The sequence below is a fragment of the Saccopteryx bilineata genome, chromosome 1 (assembly GCF_036850765.1).
Source record: "Saccopteryx bilineata isolate mSacBil1 chromosome 1, mSacBil1_pri_phased_curated, whole genome shotgun sequence".
NCBI classification, from domain to species: domain Eukaryota; kingdom Metazoa; phylum Chordata; class Mammalia; order Chiroptera; family Emballonuridae; genus Saccopteryx; species Saccopteryx bilineata.
The window spans coordinates 162,208,069-162,230,544 of record NC_089490.1 but is presented as its reverse complement, the minus strand read 5'-3'; the positions used below and the strand labels follow the sequence as shown (position 1 = coordinate 162,230,544).

General features: G+C 50.0%; 1 protein-coding gene across 1 annotated transcript in view; it reads left to right on the top strand.

Annotated features, from left to right (window-relative positions):
• The first annotated feature begins 4,173 nt into the window (after positions 1 to 4,173).
• FAM167A (family with sequence similarity 167 member A) overlaps positions 4,174 to 22,476 on the top strand; it is a 37,899-nt gene continuing 19,596 nt past the window's right edge. Inside the window, exons 1-2 of the mRNA XM_066278904.1 lie at positions 4,174 to 4,351; positions 10,490 to 10,578. The gene's annotated coding sequence lies outside the window, so the exon portion shown is untranslated. The remainder of the gene's footprint in view (positions 4,352 to 10,489; positions 10,579 to 22,476) is intronic.

Here is a 22,476-nt window from a genome sequence, read left to right as displayed (position 1 = left end):
TCAGTCAGTCCAGGGAGCCTTGCCACCACCAGCCATGTGACTTTGCATAAGCCCCCGAACCTGTCCCAGCTGGATATCCTTGTAGGTGAGATAAGGAAAATAGTTCTTGACTCCCTTATTTCACAGGATTTTTGAAGGCTCAAAAGAGACCATCTCTCACTCGTCTTGGGACCGCTGGAAAGGAAACCTATTAAGTGCTGTGCTAATATCAGTGAGGCTGTCGGCCAATATATCCACTCACTAAGGTGGCCCAGACACCTGGGCTGGCCATTTCACGCAACATTATATCTTACATCCTGAAAGTCAAATTAGATCAATAAGGCTGATCCAAACAGCAGCTCTAGAATCAGTGTGTTGTCACCAAGTCCAGACTCACGGGCTTGGCTCTGTGTTCCCAGGATTAAGGGTCAACTAGAGGAGAAGAACCCCCAAGTAGCCCTGCTGATCTGGGCCCCAGAGAGCCCTCCACCCATCACTGAGCTCCTGCCCAACCTCACATATAAAAGGCAGCTCCATACAGAGCAGGAGGCATCAGGCACCCAAACATAGGGCCATATTTTCTTTGTAGAAATATTCCTTGAAGTTGTTAATTACATAAACCATTCATTGTAGAGAACATAGAAAATTAATGCAAATCTATAAAAGAAATTTCAAATCCTCTGTTATCCCGCCACCCAAAGATAACCACAGTTAATATTTACATATACCATCCTAATTCTTTTTCTACTTGTTTAAAGGAATTAGATATTAAAATGAAAGTTTCCATAATGCCTTGTTTATTTGACATTTGGTTTTCCAGTCTTATTTACTTAGCATGAAATCATTAGCATTTTCCTATGTCATCAAGTATTTTTTTGAAAACATTATTTGTCATGGAAACAACCAAACGGTCCCTCGATAGAGAAATGGATAAAGAATATGTGGTACATATATACAATGGAATACTACTCAGCCATAAGAAATGATGACATTGGATCATTTACAACAACATGGATGGACCTTGAGAGCCTTATACTAAGTGAAATAAATAAATCAGAAAAAGCTAAGAACCACTGGTATCTGATTTTACACATAGGTGAGATAAAAAACTGAGACTCATGGACATAGATAGAAGTGAAGTAGTTGCCTGGGAGAGGGGGTAGAAGGAGGAAAGTAAAGAGGGACAAATATATGGAGATGGAAAATGATTTGACTTTGGGTGATAGGCACACAACACAATCAACAGTTCAAATATTATGGAAATGTTTACCTGAAACCTATGTACTCTTATTGATCAATGTACCCCCATTAAATTTAATTTCTCAATGAAGCCTGACCAGGCGGTGCTGCGGTGGATAGAGCGTCAAACTAGGATGCAGAGGACTCAGGTTCAAACCTCCGAAGTCACCAGCTTGAACATGGGCTCATCTGGCTTGAGCGTGGGCTCACCAGCTTGAGCGCGGGGTCACTGGCTTGAGCGTGGGATCATAGACATGACTCCAGGGTCTCTGGCTTGAGGCCAAAGATTGCTGGCTTGGAGCCCAAGATTGCTGGCTTGAGCAAGGGGTCTCTCACTCTGCCATAGCCCCCCCCCCTCAAGGCACATATGAGAAAGCAATCAATGAACAACTAAGGTGCTGCAACAAAGAATTGATGCTTCTCATTTCTCTTCCTTTCTGCCTGTCTGTCTCTGTCCCTCTTTCTGTTTCTCTCTCTGTTTTTGTCTCTCTTGCTAAATATATATATATATTTATTTATAAATATATATATATAATTTCTAGGGCTACATAGTATCTTATGCTAGAGCTCTACCAAGAACTCATTCAACCACTGCATCTGGTTAGGTGTTAGAATTGAGACTACTATATTCCAACAGAGATCTGGCTCTTGCTCCTCTTCCTCTTCCCTTCCTCACTGATTCTCCTGATCCTCATCACTGACCACTCCCCTGTCTAGGCATATGCCAGGCAGAATGACCCATCCCTGCCCTGGACAGTTATTTGTCTATGTGAAGAAGGAAGACAATACATCCATGAGAAAGCATCACCAAGAACCTCATGCCAAATGAGGGGCAAGGAGGTTAAAGATGGGAGAATGCATTTCCAGATGGAGAAGAATGGCTCCACCAAGACGACACTGGAGCACTGCTGGGACCAGAACACACTGGCAAGCAGTATGCAGCGCAGGGCAGTGTGGCAAGGGACAGCCAGCCCAGGAGGATGCCAAGTCCCCAAGTGTGGGCCCAGCCTTCAACCTGCAACATGGATCTTGCCACCCAGAGCCTACATCCTTGGAAGGAGACAGGTATTAATCTAATAACATCACAAATAGAGATAAAATGACAGTTTGTCTATGAAGGAGAGGTAGGGAGGTAGGTGAGGCTATAATGGCATGTAACCTGGGGTTCACAGGAGGCAGAAGTTCAGCCAGCCCTGTGTGGGAGGGGCAGGTGTGGAAAAGGACCTGTTGAGCAGAGTGTCAACACAAGGCAAGGCCCATGAGGTGGGCAGAGCTGGACAGCACAGGCCCAGTTGGCCATGCTGGGTTTTAAACCTGGAGGGAATGGAAACTGTGGGAGGGCTTTAGGCAGGGAAAAGCCAAGATCAGATTTCCATTTTGAAGAGGTTGCTCTGGCTGTGGAGGAATAATTGGCTCTGGGGGAGGCGGTTGGGGAGTCAAGACTGGATGTAGGGCCTCAATAAGAAGCTGTTGCTGAAGATGGGCAAGCTGACAGTGACTTGGGCTGGGGCCCAGGTAGACGGGATGGAAGTGAAGGATTGGATCAATATTTAGGAGCTAGAATGAAGAGGTTGGGTAGATGCTGTGCCTTTCCAAAAGACCCCTGTGCAAGTACACTTGCTAGCTTAAAAGCACTAATCTACTAGCATGAAGATGTGCTCACATTAGCAGGATGTCTCCTTAGACAAAGTCCATTAGTGGATGTGCTAGTGAACTGGGAAAGGAGGAAGTGGGTCGAGGACCCAGATGAGGAGAGGCAGTGAAGAACATAGGCACCAGGGGGCAGTACAAGGGCCTTGGGCATCTGGGGGTCCCTATAGAAAACAAGTAACTTTGTAGCTCCATGCCCCGGTGTGTACATCTATCCATGGAGAGAAGGGCACCTGTCCTGCACCCCCAGTGCTACTGTGAGCATGGAAGATCAGATAACTTTGAAGGGCCTGCCAACCCCAAGCATGTACATGTAGAAAAGGAACTTGGCTGTGTCTCAAGCTGCCCTGAAAATGAGGCCAACTTCCAGTAATTTACCCTGGGGCCTGGGGGTGGGGGGGGGGTGACCCAGGAGGAGGTGGAGCCCAGGGATCTGGACTGGAACCCTCTGTCTGCCCTCAGGATTGGTCCCAAAGGCCAGGGTGGGGCAGTCCTGGCTGCTGTCCTGTATGGGTCTTAGGTGCCTGGAGCTCCAGGCTCTGGTGGAGGAGCAGCTAGATTTAGAATATAACCATCTTTAGTGGTTGACAGCACATAGTATTATACGCCATGAGGCACTCTGTGGTTAGTGGGGGAAACACAGGCTTTGGGACAGGTCTCTGGTACTACTTACTACTCCTGGCTGGTCTGGGAGACAGATCTGAATGACTTTCCTGCTTCACTTCTGGTTTCTACTTAGCCTCTCTGAGCTTCGGTTTCCTCATCTGCAAGCTGGAGATGCCCACCTCTGCCCACCGAGTCGCTCTGACAGTGTGGCACATGTTAGTCACTGAGTAATGGGGGTTGCTGCTGATAGTTTGAACTCAAGCCGCTTGTGGTTGGAATGTAAGCTCTGGGCTTGGCGACTCCAGGAGAGGGTTCTCCTGCCCCCTCCACCCAGGCAAATTGCTGACAGTGGCAAAGCCACGTTGTCATGCGTATGGGAAAACGGTTTGGTTTCGAGTTTTTTTAAAAAATGATGTTTGGGCTTGGGTATGGTTTCGTCTAGGCTTAGGGTTTGGCAAATGTGTATCTCTGGGCAGCCGCTCTGGTCCCGGTCTGGGCCGGGAACGCGCAACTAGTCGGGCGTTAGGACCCGGTGCGCATCTCCAGGGCCCTGCGCGTTCCGGTCCCGGAGCCGCGGGTGGAGAGGCATGAATGAGAAGCTGGAGGGGATCGCGGCTGAAAGGACTGGCGGCAGAATAGCTCCGCCGTCGCCAGGCAACCGTCCTGACGCAACGCAAAAAAAAAAAAAAAAAAAAAAAAAAATCCCTTAAAAAAAGAATAGTGCTGAGAATTCACAGGAGCACGAGAGAAAGGGAGGCAAGAGCCGGCTTAGCCCCCAGCGCCGGGGCCAGAGGCGGCGGAGCCGGGAACCCGCGTCGGGAGGAGGAGGCGGGGACCTCGGTGACACCCCTAGAAGGGGTCTGTGAGCGCCCCGAAGGTGGGTTTGCGGCAGGGGCGGGGATGTTCCCTGGGCTGGGAATCGAGCTGGGGGATGTGGCTGTGGCGGGAGGTGCTGCCAGGGGAGGGGACTAGGGGCGCCGCAGGTCGCCAGCGCAGGCAGGCAGTGGCGGGGAGCAGGCTGCCTGGGTCTGCGGGACCACCGGATCCTAGAGCACTCTGGTGTGGACACCCCGCTTCACTGGCTGTTGGGACTCTTCCCTCAGGGGGCGTGGGACACCGTGGCTGGACTCCCTCTCTCATCTTCCAGCTGGCCTCTTCCAGGGTTAAGATCTGGGTGGAGATTTAGGGTGCCAGGTCTGAGACAGAGGAGGCCCACTCAGTCTCTCCAGGTCTACTCCCAGCCTGCTGGTCATCTCCAAGCTCAACCTGGCCCTTCTGTCCACTTTAGACTCAGTGATATGGAAGTTCGTGCCCTAAGGCACTTGCAACTCAGAAGTGACTGAGGGCACTTGGGCCTAAGTGCTCTGTAGGGCTGAGGCCAGCATGAGGGGGAAATGCACAGCCCAGAGGGCCCTCAGGAATGAGCGGGTCAGCCCTGGGGTTGGGTCATGTCACTAGGAGATGGCAAGATCTGTGGTCCCCAGCAAGTGGGCAGGTGTCTCCTTCCACCAAGACAGGTTGGATGTTCTGCTTTAAAAACAAACAAAAAACAAACAAACAAAAAAACAAGTGCCTGTATCTGGTTTTCATTCCCCTTAGTATGTGGCTCTTCCTGAGAAGGTCCAGAAGACAGGTTGGTTTCCACCAACTCCCAGTCATCCCTGGTGAGTCCCAGGTGGGATGAGCCAGGTCCCTATCAACAGGGCCATCCCTGACGTGCCCAAGGGAGACAAGGCTCTAAAGCAGCTTCCCCTCCGAGAGAGACAGTCCTGCTGCTGGCCAGGCACAGCTGGAGAGGAGAGAGTGCTCGTCCTGGGGGAGCAGAGATGGCCGTGGCACCTCTAGCTTGACCACATCCACAGGGTGGGAGCTGCTGCCAGAATGTTTTTAAGGAGCTTGGCAAAGCAGCCACGAGCTGTATTTAGAGTGAATAAAGATGACAGTTTCTTTCTCTAGAGTGCATTTACCAGTCAGGCAATGCGAGAGAAGCCTGCGCACTTGTTGGTCATTTTGTCCCCCCAATTGCCCTTCCAGGGGCCATAATATCCCCATTTTTCCAACTGGGCTGCAAGAGATTTTAGAATTTGGTGTAACTCACGTGGCTGGTGAAAGAGCAGAGAGATTCAGTCTCATGTACCTGATTCCTAAGACAGTCTCTCAAAGGATGGCTGCTTTAGAAGATCCAAGGAGAGAGACCCAGAGATGGGGAAGTCACCCAGAGCTGTGTGACAGCTCACTCTGTGACCTGGGAATCGCCCTTGCCATCTCAAGAGACCCTGTGGAGCCAGGAAAGCTATTTCTTGTATCAGGAGTCTGAATGGCTCCATAATCAGGCCTGGCTCACTTCAACTCTGCTGGCCTGAAGCAGCAAGAAGGGTCCTTTTTCCTCCCCTTTTCCCCTTTCCCACTTGAAGACCCCCCCAACTTCTCAGGTACTAGTTCTATCTCCTCTTGCTCTCCCAATTACATGCATGGATTCCCACTAAATTATCAATCCCAATTCCATATTCACCAGCTTGGTCTCCCTCCAAGAAGAACTCTGGCTGGGAAGTAAATTAAGGCAGTGCTTAAGTATTACCTCACATAGAGTCCCAGGCCAATGAGGACAAAACTGCTTGTTAGGTTGCTCACGCACTGGGTAGTTTTTTCTAGGTAAATTTTGCTAGCAGAAAACTCCTTTGGCCCTACAACAGCATCTGGAACCCCCTGGGGCTGTGCTTTCCCAGCAATGGCTCTTTGCTTGACTGGGGTGTTGAGCTACTTGCAAAGGTGGAAGATGAATGACAATCTGAGTAGCCTACTTCCTGGTTTGCAGACTAGGGGTGGTGGAGAGTTCTCGCTCAAGAATTGGAAATCTGCCTGACCGGGCAGTGGCGCAGTGGATAGAGCATTGCACTGGGATGCGGAAGACCCAGGCTCGAGACCTCGACGTCGCCAGCTTGAGCAAGAGCTCATCTGGTTTGAGCAAAAGCTCACCAGCTTAAGCCCAAGGTTGCTGGCTCGAGCAAGGGGTTACTCGGTCTGCTGAAGGCCCGTGGTCAAGGCATGTATGAGAAGGCAATCAATGAACAATTAAGGTGTTGCAATGCGCAACAAAAAACTAATGATTAATGCTTTTTATCTCTCCATTCCTGTCTGTCTATCCCTCTCTCTGACTCTCTCTCTGTCTCCATTAAAAAAAAAAAAAGAATTAGAAATTCTTTAGGACTAACCAGGATGGCTCTTAAAATGCAAATGCTGAAGCAAACCTTGAAGGGGTGAGGATGCTCTGAATGAGGGCATGGGTACATGGGAGCAAGGGGAGACTGGAGGTGGGAGAGGGGTTTAGAAGGGGGTGACATGTGGGCCTGGCTAACTTTTCAATCATCCTGCAGAATTGGAGCTGCTACAGAAGGTCAGGCTGCCAACATGAGTTGGGAAGGCTACAAATATCAGCTTCTCTATGGTTAGGACAGTTGCCCTGGTTAATAAAAGCCCAGCTCTTTCCACACCCTCTGTAATGCCCCCCCTACTTCTCTCTGGAGAGGAAAGGGAAAAAGGGAGGAAAAAGGTGGACAAGAGGAGAACTTAGAGGCTTGCACGGGCCTATGCCCACCTTCTTTCCTCCTGAATGGTACTTGACCTACCCTTCCCCACCCTGCAATAATGCTCGCCCATGAAAAGCTCCTCGGAGAAGGAAGCACAGAGAGCAGCAACCCATCCCCCAGTGGGCACTGCCCATCACAGAAGGGCTCTCTCTCATCTCCAGAGGTAGAGGGGTATTGGGCTCTCCAGCATCAAGGGGCCTCTTCACATCTGAATCCTTGCCCAGCAGCCTTTGTAGAGCCCCGAGGAGCCATGGAAGTTCACCTTCTCCCAGGGTGCAGACTGAGCCCCCATTTCTTCAAGGCAATTTCTCTAGTATGGACTGAAATTCTCCTTGGAAATTCTGATCCAAATGTGAAGCTGGTAACGAGTCCCCAAAGACTTCATCATAGGGTTTGTCCTGTGGGACCTCAAAGGGCAGAGCTGATTTTTCAGGTATGTCCTGGGCCCAGAGAGTGACCTCTGCCGTGGCCACAGTTTCATGGTTTCTTGAAGACTGAGCAGCATTTCCTCATTCCAAAAAATCAACAGAGCCTGTGGGTGTGACCTGGGCACTTCAGCCCCTGAAGGCTAGCTGGGGAACTCTCGCGAGGATGAGTACCCGGGAAGGTTCTGGATCAGTATCCTAGCCTGGCAACCACTGAGGGCCCTGGTGCTCCTGACCAGCATCAAGTTAAAAGTGACACTGGCTCCCTCTTCTGTGAGCATTTACATGTGCTTTGCCCCAAATACATCACCAGACTGAACTGACTGTGTCCATTTGGTCATAACTCTCAGGTTTTGTTGTGTTTGATTTATTTGTTTAACAACAACCACTGAAAACTTTGAGGCAGACCTCATTATCAGGTCAAATAAAAGCAAGCCTCCAACCCAATCCTGCCACACATGTAGATACTTTTTTAAGCAACTATTTATTTGCAAGTGGGTCCAGCAACATTCACATCGCTTGTTCTGTGGGCTGGTCGCAGCCATCTGTGTCTGTAGATGCCCTGACCGCACCTGCCTTGAGGTCTCACTGCATTCTTTAACCTGCTCTTACCAGAGTCAAGTGTGTCTCAGAATTCATTTGACCAACCCACATATCTTGAATACCTCTCCTTTCGCCAAGGAGAATGCATTTCTAATGTTTACTCTGCTAATTATCAAATGCCTGACATGGAGAAAACAGAAAGATAGCCAAAGCGCTTGCCACAGCCCCCTCTGGAGTGGGGGCCCTGCCTGGGACTGCCAACCAGGCGCTGAGTCCCAATGTGAATGCATCCTTCGGGAATGCAGTTGGTAAACTAGCCAAACGATACCACAGAGAATGTCTCACCATGGCTGTGAAGGTTTGAAGATCAATAATAGACACTCTACCAAGGAAAAGTAAGACAACAGCCCTGCCCTCCAGCAACGTGGAGTCTGGCAGGGTGGTCGATGAGGAAAGACAGTTTCTCAGAGTGCAGCCCAGAGTACCAGGCTGAGAGTAAGTTGATGTCCCGCACTTCCTGAGCACACAGACACACTTGAGCTCATTTTAATGGATCAGTAGTCATTCCTTCTCCTGATAGGCCCAGGAGAGGTCCAGCCATGTGCTGCCATGGTGAGAGGTGACAGTTTTATTAGAGGCCAAACTAAAAATTTTCATACACTATTCACTGGATCCTTCCGAGGCTTTGAGGTAGGTTCCTTTGTGATCCTATTTCATGGATGAGGAACCTGAGGACTATGGGGTTAAATCTATGACCCAAGGTCATAGAATTAATAAGCATCAGAGCTGGGCTGTCACCGCAGCCAGCCCTGCCCCATCCCTAACTTGCTCCGTTTCTTTTTCCACCTCCTGATTCTTCTTTTCCTCTGCTAAGTGTGAACTCAGGTAGCTCAGAAGCCCAGTAGTTCTGCTCAAGTTGACACAATCGTGGAACAAGGTCACATGTCCTGTTTTCTGTTCTGCCTGTTCAGTGCCTGAGCCAAATGTCCCCTCCAAGTTCCAGGGTGGGGGCAGTACTACACCCTGGGTTAGTTCCAGGCAGCACTGAACGTTGCTTGCCAGGCTGAGACCCTACTGGAACCGTCCTCAACTCCCCATCCCGGAGCCATTAGGACGGGGCTCCGCCTTTACACAAGGAAACGCTAAGGGCCCTTGAGCTGCCGGGGAGGTCAGCACGTCCAGACAAAGTATGAAAGCGAAGAGACTTGCATCAGCATGGAGCACACCACGAAACTTCTTAGGAAATCCTTGCGAAACCATTGTGTTTTGGAACTTGCAGGGCAGAGTAAGCTAGAAAGCCAGTCATCAGAACAAATCCCACTTGTGCTGGCATTTGTTGATTCTTCTCATTTGAAGTTGGAGCCAGATATCCCGTGGATTTGGATAGCACTATAGCTGCCCTGCGTGGGGGGTTGAGACAAATGCCAGGAGATACTTCAGTGGGCCGCACCCCACGGGGGAGGGGATACACATCCTCAGTGTCCTTAGCTGTGTATTGCCACCCTTTCAGCCAGCTGGGACATGTCCCCTGTTCTTATAGCCAGAACACCGGCTCAAACTGCATTCTACTTTGATCTCTGCAAATTGCTTTAAAGGCCATTCTGTGTCTACTTTCTGCCCCCTTAATCCCTGCCGCCATGGCCTTTGGCCAGACTTCTGTGGTCACATGCAGCAGTTGGCTGGGTGGCCACAGGCTGCCACAGCCCTTCCTGGGCATCTCTGCCTCATCAGGCGTGTTCGTGGGGGAAACCTCTGCTTCAGACTCTGCCCTTTCCATGGCTGATGCCACTCCTCCCTGCTGGACTCTCACATTCCCAGGCACCTTCTCCCTGCCTGTCAGAGCAAAGCAGCCCTTTCCCAGGGCCTCGCAGCCTTGCAAGGGACACGGTGGCAGCTGCTCCGGGTGGCCCAGCACCCCTCTCCCTGCAGCAGCCCTGCACTGTCGCCTTGCCTTTCAGTGAGGCAATAAATTAGATCTATGGCTCCCAGAAGCCAGGGTCTCCCCCCCAAAAAGGGAAGCACAACTCTTTCCTGGTGATTTTCTTGGTAAATTCTTTCACTGGGCAGAATGATAGGAAAGGTCTCCACATTCCCAGCCTACGGCCTGTGAGTCTGCCCTAAGCAGCCAGAGCAGAGCCCATCAATTATTCAGCAGACTCACTCTGAATGTGTAAAGGTCTTAACAAGTGTTTTTATAGATTCCTGCCTCACAATGTCTCAGTGAGGCAAAGCAAGGTTTCCCTGTATTCTAGACAACAGAAACTCAACCTGGAATCAAGATCAATCCAAGCCAATGGCGCTCTGTGACCCGGGCAAGCCTGGCGATGTATCTGGTTTGCAGTTATTCTGTGGTGTAATTCTCAGGAAGGTCTCTCCAGCCCAGGACATTGTGTGTGGGTGAAAAAAATTGTAAACTGCAGTGTGATTTCAAAATGTTTGTGATTGTTCTTGTTATTCCAGATGTGGACACAGAAACTTTGAACAAGGGGCCATTAGCACAGGACATTGTAAACCTACCAGCACTGAGAGACACACCCAGGAGTTCACAGGTAAGTCAATTCCTTTGCATCTGCTCTCCGAGGGTGTGGCTCTGTGACATGGTGACAGCCCACCCGGTGCTGTGGTTTAGACTCCGAACGCATTGGGGTACAAGGAAGCATAAAGGCTATTTCTCCAAAATGTGTTTCCAAGAGCCTGAGAGGGATAGTGCGCTGCTGTAGTCGCTCAGAGTGGGACGGGCCCTGGGGCTGACTCCCAGGCCAGGGGCTCTTTTCTCTTCTGCCCCAGTCTGGGTGTCCAAAATGGTTGTCTCGTTCCCATCTCCCAGCAGCAGCTGGAAGGGAGGTGGCCCAGGGCTGCCTGGAGCAGAAGAGTCCAGGGGAGAGAGGTGTGTGGGTCTCCGGGGCTCCCTGCCCCCTTCTGGGCCTTGGCCGGGCCTCGCAGCCATCTGCTCATCCTCCCACACTGGCAGCCTCAGATCCAGGCGTCACCACTGTCCCCAGGACTGACTGGCCCAGGAGCCCCGTGCTTCCCAACAGAAACACAACGGACGAAAAAAATGAGTTCTGACCCATGCGGGTCAGAATGAGTTCTGAATCTGCTAGAGTCCTAAGAAGTCACATAACTTGTCCAGAAGGGTTTCACACTCAAGAATGGCAGAGCTTTCCTTAGGCTCAGGTCTCCTCGCTGCCTTCGCAGGAGGGCTCTAGCCCAGGAGACAGACACTCAGGATCCAGCAGTTCCGCTCACCGTATCAGCAGAGAGGGAGTCGGTCTAGGTGCTTGAATCTTATCTGCCTTGCCTGCCCAGATCAAGCTCACAGGAAAAAAAAAACAGTGCCATCAGAATAATTAACAGTTTTTATTTGCTCCCAGGATTCCTATAGACACTGGGCCTTAAAACATTGAAACCCTATGAAGCACGTGTCCTGTTACTTTATTATATATGAAGCCATTTGGGGACATGGTCACAATGATAGAGGTGGGCTGAAGTGGTGGTTCCTTCACTTACCTGTGCATGACCTGTAAAGTAGGGATAATACTGGTCTTATCTAGCATAGGGTTCAATTAGACATTTGCACAGAGCCTCAGTAATGATTTTCTCCCGCTCTGCCCTTTGATTCTAAGAATCTTCTAAGATACAATGACCATGTATGTATTTATTGATTTTCTTTATGTAGAAAATATACATTAAAGTTGAACTGGTTAGATCAAGCCAGTAGCTATGAGTAGTATGGGAAAGAATTGGAGACAGACTGTGCCCCCTTAAGATCTCACAGTCTAGCACAGTTGGGTTATTTAGGTCACTTATGATGGCAAGGGACAGGAGTCCAGCCTAAATTAGCTCAAGCAAAGGAAAGAATGTTTTAGTGCATAGAATTCAAAACTTAGGTCTTCTGGCATTGCTGTGTCTGATGAATTGAAATATGTCAGCGCCCCCCCCCTCTCTCTCGCTTTTTCTCTCTCCCCCCTCTTTTCTTCCCAAAGGGTTATTCCTTCTTACTGCACATGGGCTTTCTCCATGAGGGTGAGAAAGATGGACCTTGGAAACTTGAGGTTTATACCCTCCCAGCCGAGCTATCCCAGCTAAAAATACACCCTGTTTCTTTAAGTATCTGTATTTAAATCCCATGAAAATATTCATATTGGCCTTGCTTGGCCAAGTGCAATTCCAATGGACCACTCTTATCAGAGTAGGACCTAGAAGAAGTGTCTAAATCTGGGTCACATGAGTGTTCCTAGGGGTTGGGGTGATGAGCAGAAAGCTGTAATTCACAGTCTCTTCAGACCACCTGAAATGATACAGGAGTTGTGCCCACAGAAGGGATACTACACAAAGGTATATCTGACCACATAACAGGTACATCAGAAATGTAGCTAAGTCATACAGTTCAAGAAGACGCTTGTTTAGTACCTAAGACTGGTATAGAAAAGTGCTAAATACTTTTGTTAGAGGAGGAAGTAATCAGTTCCATTCAGAAAGAGCAAAGGATATAGAATGAGGTAGTGAACTAGGTTCAAAGACTTAGTCGAATTTAAACATGAGATTATAGAGAAAGGATAAAACATCGAGTTGAGAATAGCCTGTCAAACAACCCTCATCCTAAGTCAGACTCACTACAAATATCTTAACCTTGAAAATCTTACCCATGAACTTGCAGGAGGTCTACTGGGCAGGAAACCATCTGGAAATGTGAACTAGTTGGGCTAGAATTTGTTCACTGATTCACAGCATTGCCATCTTCAGCATCTATTGAACATATGCTGCTTGTAGAGCTCTGTGTTCAGGACACAAAAGAGAAAGTAATATTCTTCCCAATGAGGAATGAGATATCTGATCAAGAAGACAGGACACTCTCATAGGTCAAGGTTATACAGGCCAGGGTGCCATGAGCATGGCCGAAGACAGTGCCAGAATTCAAAGAATGGCCTGGAAGGTGGGGTGTTCTTGAAGGCTTAGGAGAGGAGACAAGCCCTCAGCTGAGCCCTAAAGCAGAACTTTAGAATCAGTGAAAAGCAGGGAGTTTCCAGATGGGCCAACAACAAACAAAGGAATGAAAGATTCTGCCCAGAAAGTTCTCGTTCATTCAGTCAGTCACTCACTCATTCAACTAGTTGACTGAGCACCCCCTATGTGTCAGGCACTGTTCTGAGTGCTAGGGTCACAGCAGAAAAGAAGAGAAAGTCACTGTTCTCAAGGATCTTTCAAGAAAAATGAAGCAGGGGCATCTGAATAGGATGGTCAGAGCTGGCCTCTCTGTGGTCAGAGGTGACATCTGAGCAGCCCTGAGTGCAGTGGGCATGTGAAATCAGGGAGAAGTCAGGTGATAGAACCAAGGCTTGAGGGCAGGGAACATAGCCTCAGGCTTTTAGAAGCAGTGGCTGGATTCTCACAATGGTCTGCTGCCAGGAGCACAGGAGGAATAATCCAGGCAGCAGACGGATGGCTTCCAGGAAGTGGAAAGTGGAGGGTCCCCCTGTGTGGGCAGCATGCAGGCATGCTCTCCCCTGAGGTGTAGACAAGGGCTCATTTGAGAAGGACCCTACTGTCACAAAGAGCCTTGATACCACCCCATTTCCCTTACTAGCATCCTTACCACATATCAGAACACACACTCAACAATGTAACCCACCCCTCCCCCCACCTATGCACATGCTCACACAATTTCCCAACACAGTGCTCTTCCACCATGAGCACGTTATTAGTGCCGAGGGTCTGGCCTCTGCATGGTGTCCTTCCCCATCTCAGGCGCTCCCAATTTCAGCTCTGACCAAGACCTGGAATAAAGATGAGCTGGGATAGATGATCTGTGTAGAGCCAGACCACCCAGGTGTCCCTTCCTGCCTCGGTCACCATGGCAACCTCTGACGAGGAGAGAAAACACAATTTCTGGCGGCTCCCTGGCTCCTGTGGGCAGCTCTGTGGGGCACAGGCCTGTGACCCCAGCCTTAGCCCCAATCATTAGCACTCCTGAAGTCCACAGAACACAGACGGGGACTTCACAGCCTCCATCATTCGCCGCCGGAGGTCAGTCCTGAGTCCGGGCCCTGAGCTCCCTCTTTTAAATGAACATCAGGCTTTGTGAGTAAACCCAGGCCTTGTCGCCGCTCTGTGTTCGAGTCCCAGACCTATTGACCTCACACCCACCTGGCAAGAAAGAGATTATCTGCTTTAGAAAAGGAAAGAAAAAGATTCAGGTGTGCATGTGGCCTGAGCCACCTGAATTTCTTTCCGTTTATACAATAGAATGCCTTATCGCGACCAAGGCCTTCCCCTCAGCCTCACGTTCTCTCCTCACTGGCTGTGCAGGGTGACAGCTGCATTAGCTTCATTTTCAAAAGAGGAGCAGGGAGCCAGGCAGGTGAAGCTAGGTGACTCCCCAGCTCTCACAGCTCCCACTGGAGGTGCTGGGAAGCTGGGGTCCCCCTTTGATCATCAGCCTCTGATCTGCCCTCAGGCACAGCCATGGGCTCTGCTGTGGCCTCAGATAGGAGCTGGGAACAGGCAGTTCTGCTGAGAGGTGGGAGGAGGGCCTGGCCTGGCTAAGACCAGAAGTCAGAGTGGCTGCAGCCCTCTGACCCCACTATGGCCCACCAGGTGTTGGCTAAGGATGGGGAAGATGCTACCTGTCCTTAGGCCGCTCCTGAGCTCAGGGAATGACTCTCTAATGAGAGTTTTAGGCCGCATGACACATCCTACACGCTCAGCAGAGGTGCTGGTTTTCTGGAGTGACCCCTCTGACCTGTTTCAGGAGCACGACGGCCCACAGAGGGAGCAGGTGAATGAGCAGAGGCAGGAGATGGCTCAGCAGTAGATACAGAGCCAGAGACACTGTCCCCCAGGAGCGGGCTCCACTGCTGTGGTCTGTCTCCTGCGGGAACATTTCTGCAATGAAAAATTGGCTATATTGTGGTTAAGGATCCGGCAGGATCTAAATTTCCTCAGCAAGGCAGGTCTGAGGTTGGGATGTCTCAAGGGCCCCTTCCTGACTTCATGCCCCCAGCACTGCCGGTTACCCACTGCTCCGGTGCTGGCGCCAGGGCCGGCCTGGACTGCAGGCAGGGCCTCACACACGTGTGCAAAGCAGTCTGTGGCTCCTCTGGTGAGCACGCTGAGTGTGTCTCCGAGCCTAAAATCAGACTGTCAGCTATGCTCAAGGACCCATGGGTGGCACTTCCGCTAGAAGAAAGCGTGCAAGTGTACATTTACACATGTGGAAACTGTTATTACATCCTCCTCAAGAGCTGCCTGTAGTAAATTACAAATTAGGAGACATAGCTATGAATGCAGATGGACTCTTGCTATAACATTCCTCAGGAGGACAATGGTCATCCAGCCTGTGGTTCTCACTGGCACCAGCGCCTCTAAGGGACACACGGAAATGTGAGGAGGGGAGGCACACTGTTTTATGCCCTCAGTTATACATTTTGCCTCCCCAAATGAATTGTATGCTGCCTCTCATTTCAGCCAGGGCTCTGGGTTGTAAGCAGTAAAAAGCGTTAACATAAGTCCTTCACAGAATGGACGGAAGGGAGAAAACAGGCAGAACCAGGGCAGCTTGGAAAACAGAGGCGAGAGGCCCAGTAAATTAGATGATCTGTCTGACACCAACTCGGAGGGGTGCTAGGTTTTTACCCACACAACACCCCAGAACACTTCTGACACCAGACGTGTGAGTTTTCCACACCAAACAATTCTCTAATTCTCTGCAGCCACCAACTGGGTGTCCTACAAGTTAACTCAATTTGACACTGTCTACCTAAAGCTAGCATCAGATTCCACCAGTTGAGAGTTTAGTCCCATAAAACTGTCACCCAATTCACATGCCAAGTGCAAGTCCCAGGTTGTCACCTGTATTTCTAAATGACTGGCTGTAAGTCAGGAATTGCCCATAACCCCTTCCTCAGATTCTTTAGTTTGTGAGAATGGCTCATAAAACTCAGGGAAACGTTTACTTGTATTCACTTGCCCGATGAACAGGCGCGCAGGATAAGGTGCCGGGGAGGGTGCGGAGCCCCGGGCCTCCTCCAGGCATGCTGCCCTCCAGCACTCCCACATTTTCAACAACCTGGACTTTCTGAACCTCTTCAGTTAGGGTTTTTTTTGAGGCCTCATAACCATAATTCCTCATGTATAAGAAGCACCTTTTTCTGAAAAATTTGGGGTCTAAAAACTGGGTTCATCTTATATAATGGTTGTGGCGTTTCAAATGCCATAGATGGAACTGAGGACCAGGCAAGATATGAAGACAGTGATTCGTCATCAGACACAGATGAGGACAAGCTAATGGATGGGAGTTTTAACAGTGAGGAGTTGTATGAATTTTATGTTGAATAAAACTTGAGTTCAATAACTTTATGTAATACTTTTTTTTTTTCAAATTTTGGGTCCCAAAATTAAGCTGTGCCTTATACATGGGAGTGTTTTATACATGAGGAAATTCGGTCTATAGGCATGATTGATTAAATCACTGGTCATTGGTGGTTAACTCAATTAACCCCTTCCCAGATGTGAAGAATGGGTTTGAAAGTTCCAACTCTCTCATCACAAGGTTATTTCCCCTGGTTATTGTCCCCGGTCCTGAGGGGCTTTTGTAAAGTCAGCTCATTAACATAAACCCCAGGGGATTAAAAGGGCCTTGCTAGAGTAACAAAGGATAGCCCTTTCATTTTTTCCAGTGTAGAGCTGTCGTCTCAGGAGTGGGGGACAAAAAGCAGATGTTATAACAAGAAGTATTCCTGCCTGACCAGGCGGTAGGGCAGTGGACAGAGCGTAGGACTGGGATGCGGAGGACCCAGGTTCGAGACCCCCAGGTCACCAGCTTGAGCGCGGGCTCATCTGGTTTGAGCAAAGCTCACCAGCTTAGACCCAAGATCACTGGCTTGAGCAAGAGGTTACTCAGTCTGCTGTAGCCCCACGGTCAAGGCACATAAAAGAAAGCAATCAATGAACAACTAAGGTGTCACAACGAAAAACTGATGATTGATGCTTCTCATCTCTCTCTGTTCCTGTCTGTCTGTCCCTGTCTATTCCTCTCTCTGACTCTTTCTCTGTCTCTGTAAAAAATAAAAATAAAAAATAAAAAAAAAAAAAAAAAAGAAATATTCCTATTGCTTTCATTTCAAGATTAAAAGGGTTTTAGGAACTCTGTTGCAGGAACCAGGGATAGAGACCAAATATATATTTCTTATTCTATCATAATATCAGACCCTTCAACAGCCCTTACCAGAGACAGCTTAGCTAACTCCACCTCCCCTCCTGCAGGTCACATCTGCCTTCAAGGCTGGACATGGCCACAAATGGACCCTACCTGCCCTTCCATTCTGGCCTCACACACCAGACTCAGAGTCCTGGGCTGGCAGGACAAGCTCAAGTCACATGTTTGTACCTGGTTGCCAGGACACCTGGTGGCAGGGAAGGAGAGAGGATATGATCCTCTGGTTTCAGAGGAGAGGTGCCCAGCCTGTCTGCTGTCCCACACAAAATGAGGAACTGCCTGAACACAAAAAATGGCAAACAAACAAAAACAGTGTCCCTGGGACACTGTTAAGAAAACAAATAACAAATACCCACTGCGTTATTCTATAGTCTTTGTCCTACACATGCTTATGTTGGTTGCAAATGTCAGAAACCCATTTCAAAGAAGTATAAGCAACAGAGAATATGTAAGCTACAAAATCAAGGTCAGGAGGGACGGCTTCCAGCAGGGCCCACCTGACGGTCTCTAACTATCTCATCTGCTTGGCTTTGTTCATCAGGTAGATCCTCTGCCTGTGGTGAGCAAGATAGTCAGTCAGCCAGCCACCCCAGGCCAGCATGGAACTGCAGGCTTCTATAAGGTCTGGCACAGAAACCCAGGGGAGCTCTGATTGGCTCAGCTTGAGTCATGTGACCACCCTGAGGCAAGAGAGGGACCATCAGTGCTCTGGAAGCACACAGAGGGACTCTCCACAGGGAAAAAAAAAGCTCTTTCTAGAAGGAGGGAAGGGCTGCTAAGTGGAAATTACCTTGCAGTGCTGGACAGGGAGCCGGTCCTCGAGCTGTACCTGTGACACTGAACTGCCCTCTCTGTGTGCCAACCCCCTGTGACGGCCTGTGGTGCAGGGTGAGGCTGTTCCTGTCCTCCTAGGGCCTGACAGCCTGTGTCCAGGACTCTGAGGTCAAGGGAGGTCTTAAGAGGACACGTGGTTAGGTGCCATCACAGGAAGTCCACACTCCACTTTGAGCCTGTCCAGACTGGCTCAGACTTGAGCAAGGACAGGCCACAGTGGGTGAGTGTGTGTGGGGGAGGGGGGGAGGGGACTGTTCTATTCACTCATTTAGCCCATGAACATTTGAGGAGAGTAGCATGGTGCTAAGTGCTGGATACAAAGCCTAGTTCTCACCCTCATGAAGCTCAGTCTGGGTAGAGGACACCATCAAGAAGGTCCCTGGTGCCCTGGCCAGGTAGCTCAGTCGGTTAGAGCATCCTCCTGATACGCCAAGGTTGTGGATTTGATTCCTGGTCAGGGCATACAAGAATCAACCAAGAAATAACATAAGAAAGTAGAACAACAAATCAATGTTGCTCTTTCTCTCCTCTCTGTCTCTCAAAATCAATCAATAAACAATTTAAATAATAATAAAAAATCCCTGGTAGAAGTGCTATGGCTTGAAAGGGCCAATAAGCCTAGTGGTTACAAACCAGACTGCAGGGATTCAAATCCAAGCTTCACCACTTGGTTCTGTGACTTTGGGCAAACTACCCAGTCGCTCTGTGCCTCAGTCCCCTCATCGGTGCAGTGGAGATGATGATAATCCTTGCTTCGATCCTTAGGGTTGTTGTAGGGATTAAATGTAAAGCTTAGAACAATGCCTGGCGCGGTAAGCTCTGAGTAAGCATTAGCTAATACTGCTGTGATGACATAATTGTTTCTCCGATGTGCTTCTGTTGGTTGCATCCCAGGCACACACAGCTAGGACAAGTTCAAGGAAACTTCCTAAAGGAGAAAATTTCCAAGAGCTGAGGAGTAGAAGGGAGGGAAGGGCGCTGCAGGCTGAGGGAACAGCTTGTGCGAAGTCACAGGTCATGAGAAAGCATGGAATTCAATGGGACAGGAGTGTTGGGAAGATTGTGTATTATGGAGAAAAAATGAAATGGTTCCAGAGACAGGGTGGCTTTTGAGTTTCTCAGGAGGATATAGGGCAGTGGGGTCTGAGTGAGTGCTGCCAGGGAACAGGCTCACATCACCTTTACCAGAGAGACAGGCAGAGACAGAGACAGAAAATGTGTCAGCAGCCCCTTCCCTGCCCTCGGAGCCCATCTAGGAAGTGGTTTGAGAGTTGTCCAAGTGAGCAGATTAGGTCATCATGAGGCGAGGTGTTGGCTAAATGACTAGCTGCACCCACATGGCTCCTCCAGCAGCCAGAGGCATTACCTCACGGCTGGCACAGCCTCCTTCCCTCCCAGCAGCCGCCAAGGTCCACAGCGAGCCAGGCGGTGTGCTTGAACAGCAGTCCCTGTGTGCAGAGTAGGCCCCAGCACTGGCACGCCCCTGCTGCAGAAAGGCTGACATGTCCCGGGCTGATCCCTTGCAGGGGATGGGTGGAGAGCTATCTGGCGGGGCTCACCTGGGCCTGGTGGGATTGTGGTCTGACCTTGGTTTTCCGGATGCCCCAGGTCCCAGGTCCGCCTTTGCGAAGCACGGAGTGTGAGAAAATGTGCTCCCTGGAGTAGGAAGGGCTTGGTTTAGACGTGAAGAAAGCTGTCTGCCCAGGATTCAGGGGGCTCCCCCTCACAGAGCCTGCACCCTGGAAGTTCCTGGTGTGTCCAGACGGAGGGAAAGCCCCACTGGGCTTCAGGCCCAGGAAGGAAGCTAGCTGTCCAGGGCCGGCCTCTACCCCCTGCACCTGGCTGGCACCTCTCCACCAGCTCAGACTGGGTCCAACGCAGTCCTCCCCGGACTGGCCTGCATGGGTGGCGTTCTAGCTGGAGGGGAGGGAAGAAACCCCACTGGGCTCATTGGCACTGAGACGTCCGAAGAGGCATTGTTCCCTGGGACACTGTCCAATGACCAGGAGAAAAGATCCTGTGTCAGCAAATCCTGGTCACCTGGGAGAGCTGGGGGCAATAGAAGGCAGTCTAGGACTCGGTCCCTACCTGCTACACGTGACCATACCTCCCCAAGTGGTGACTCCCTGACTCCATCACACCTGCCTTGATGATGATAATAATCCTCAGATGGGTACTTCTCCTTATAGTTTACGGAGAGCTTCCACATGTAAGAGTCCAGCTGATGCTCACAGCATCCTTATGGGGCAGATGGGGTAGGGGGTGGGGGCACCAGTGCACAAATTAAGAAACTGAGGCCAAGAGGAGAGGGCTGATTTCAGGTACTCGACTTATTGGTAGCAGATCTGGAGCCAGAACTGAAGCTCCAGCCCTTGCTCTGGCCGCGGGGACAACACAGTCAAACCTGGGTCACCTGGGGCCCAAGCCATGGGCAGTGGGGTTTCAGATGTGAGCAGGAAGGAAGGGATTGGGGTATTTTTGGTGTTTTGTAAGCTGGGTTTTTTTCTCCTTCCTATGGCAGACCTTCTAGGCTGGCATGATGAAAAATGCAACTGAGACCTAAAAATCTGGGGGGAGTTGGGGTCACCACTTCATCCCAGTTGGCTTTTATTTCTGCACACCTGGAAGGGTGCAGAGATGGTTCAGGCCACCCAGCAGGTCAGGGACCAACAGCATGGAAGTTCAGGCCATCTGGTGATATGACTGATGTGGTGCTGATACATCTTACTATCTTAAGAATAATATTTTTTAAATGAAATTTATTGGGGTGGCATTGATCAATAAAATTATATGTTAAGAATAATATGGCTTAAAGTGTGACTTTAAAGAAGTTTAAAGGTATATGTTCTAAAAGTGTACCAAGTACCACATTAAAGGCTCACTACTTGTTACTGTAATCCTCACAATGACCTATGGAAGTTCATAGTATTACTCCCATGGTCAGCTTCATGAGCAAGGGACCCAGGCTGCCCCACAGAGCCCTGCACTTGGGATAACGCTCTGCTGTTTCCATTGTAAAATTCTTAGTTCTTTTAAACAAGGAGCCCTGTGTTCTCATTTTACATCGAGCCTGGCAAATGACATAACCAGTCCTGGTGACCCCCACTTCTCAGAAGAAGATGCAGAAGCAGATTGGCCATAATGTGACATGCCCACGATCAGAGAATTGGGTACCTCGGGGGTCTGCAAAAGCTTGCACCCATTGGAGTAGAAAGAGATTGACCAGAGGCTGAAGACTCTATGCCTAAGTCCTGCTCCTGGCACCTGCTTGTGGCCATGGACAAGTCCCTTCACACCTCCAAGCCTTGATTTTCTCATCTGTGGAATGGGTTGATCCCTCCTGCTGCTCAGAGCTCCTGGGCTGAGCAGTAATGTGCATCGGGGCCCTTTTACACATTGAAAGCCCAGCGCATGAAAGGACATCATTAGCTGACTCACACGGCACTGGTGTTCCTGTTAATGCCTCCAGGTCCCCCTGACACTGTCTTCTCAGGCCTTCTCCCAGTTGACTTAGAAACCACTAATTAAAATAACCTTCCCCTTCCCAAGGAGGCAGCCATATAAAGTCATGCAGCCATAACTGTCTCCCACCCCAAAGGGAAGACCCTTCCCTCACAGGTTCTCCCTCCAGCTGTAGATGGCCCTGCCCTCTTTGGTGGGTGTGTCGCTGAGGGAGGCGGAAGGGACATGAGACTGCCCAGCAGTTTCATATGCTCCTGGTTGTCTGCAGTTAGATCCTCTTCAGAAAGCTCCCCTGGAAATAATCAGAGCTCTCACTTCGATGAGAAGCAGCCCTAAAGGGGTAAAGCTGCCCTGAGGCACACTCAAAACAAACTGGTACCGCAGCAAAGAGGTAGAGGAGCCTGGGAGGGGCCCCAAAAGCCGCTAATAGGTCTGTGGATTAGGAGAGATCCTGAAGATGCCAGTGGGGCTACACAGAAGGACACACTGAGAACACCCACCTTTGTGGAGCATGCTCAGCCCGCAGAGTGCATGGCCCAACCTGAGCTCTGCAATTGCCCCAGACCGAGGAGGTTGGTATTATGACCCCACTTTACAGGCAGGGACACTGAGGCTCAGCTTGCCTGACAACACCTATAGCTAAGGCGGTCTGATTCCACATCTACTGTTTCTGTCTCCAGACCAGTGGTTCTCAACCCTGGCTGCTCACTCAGACCTCGGGAAAGCTTAAAAAATATGTTCCACCCCAGATTAACTGAATTACAGCTCCAGGGTGCGGCCTGGCAATCCGTGTTTGTGGCAGTTCCTCAGGGGATCCTCACTTGCGTGGCTGGAGGTGAGATGGAGGTTCTGTGCCATTGGTTGGGGTGGACTATTCCTCCTCATTCCTCAGGGCTGCCCTGAAGCAGGGGCGGCAGAGCAGGGGACGGGCAGC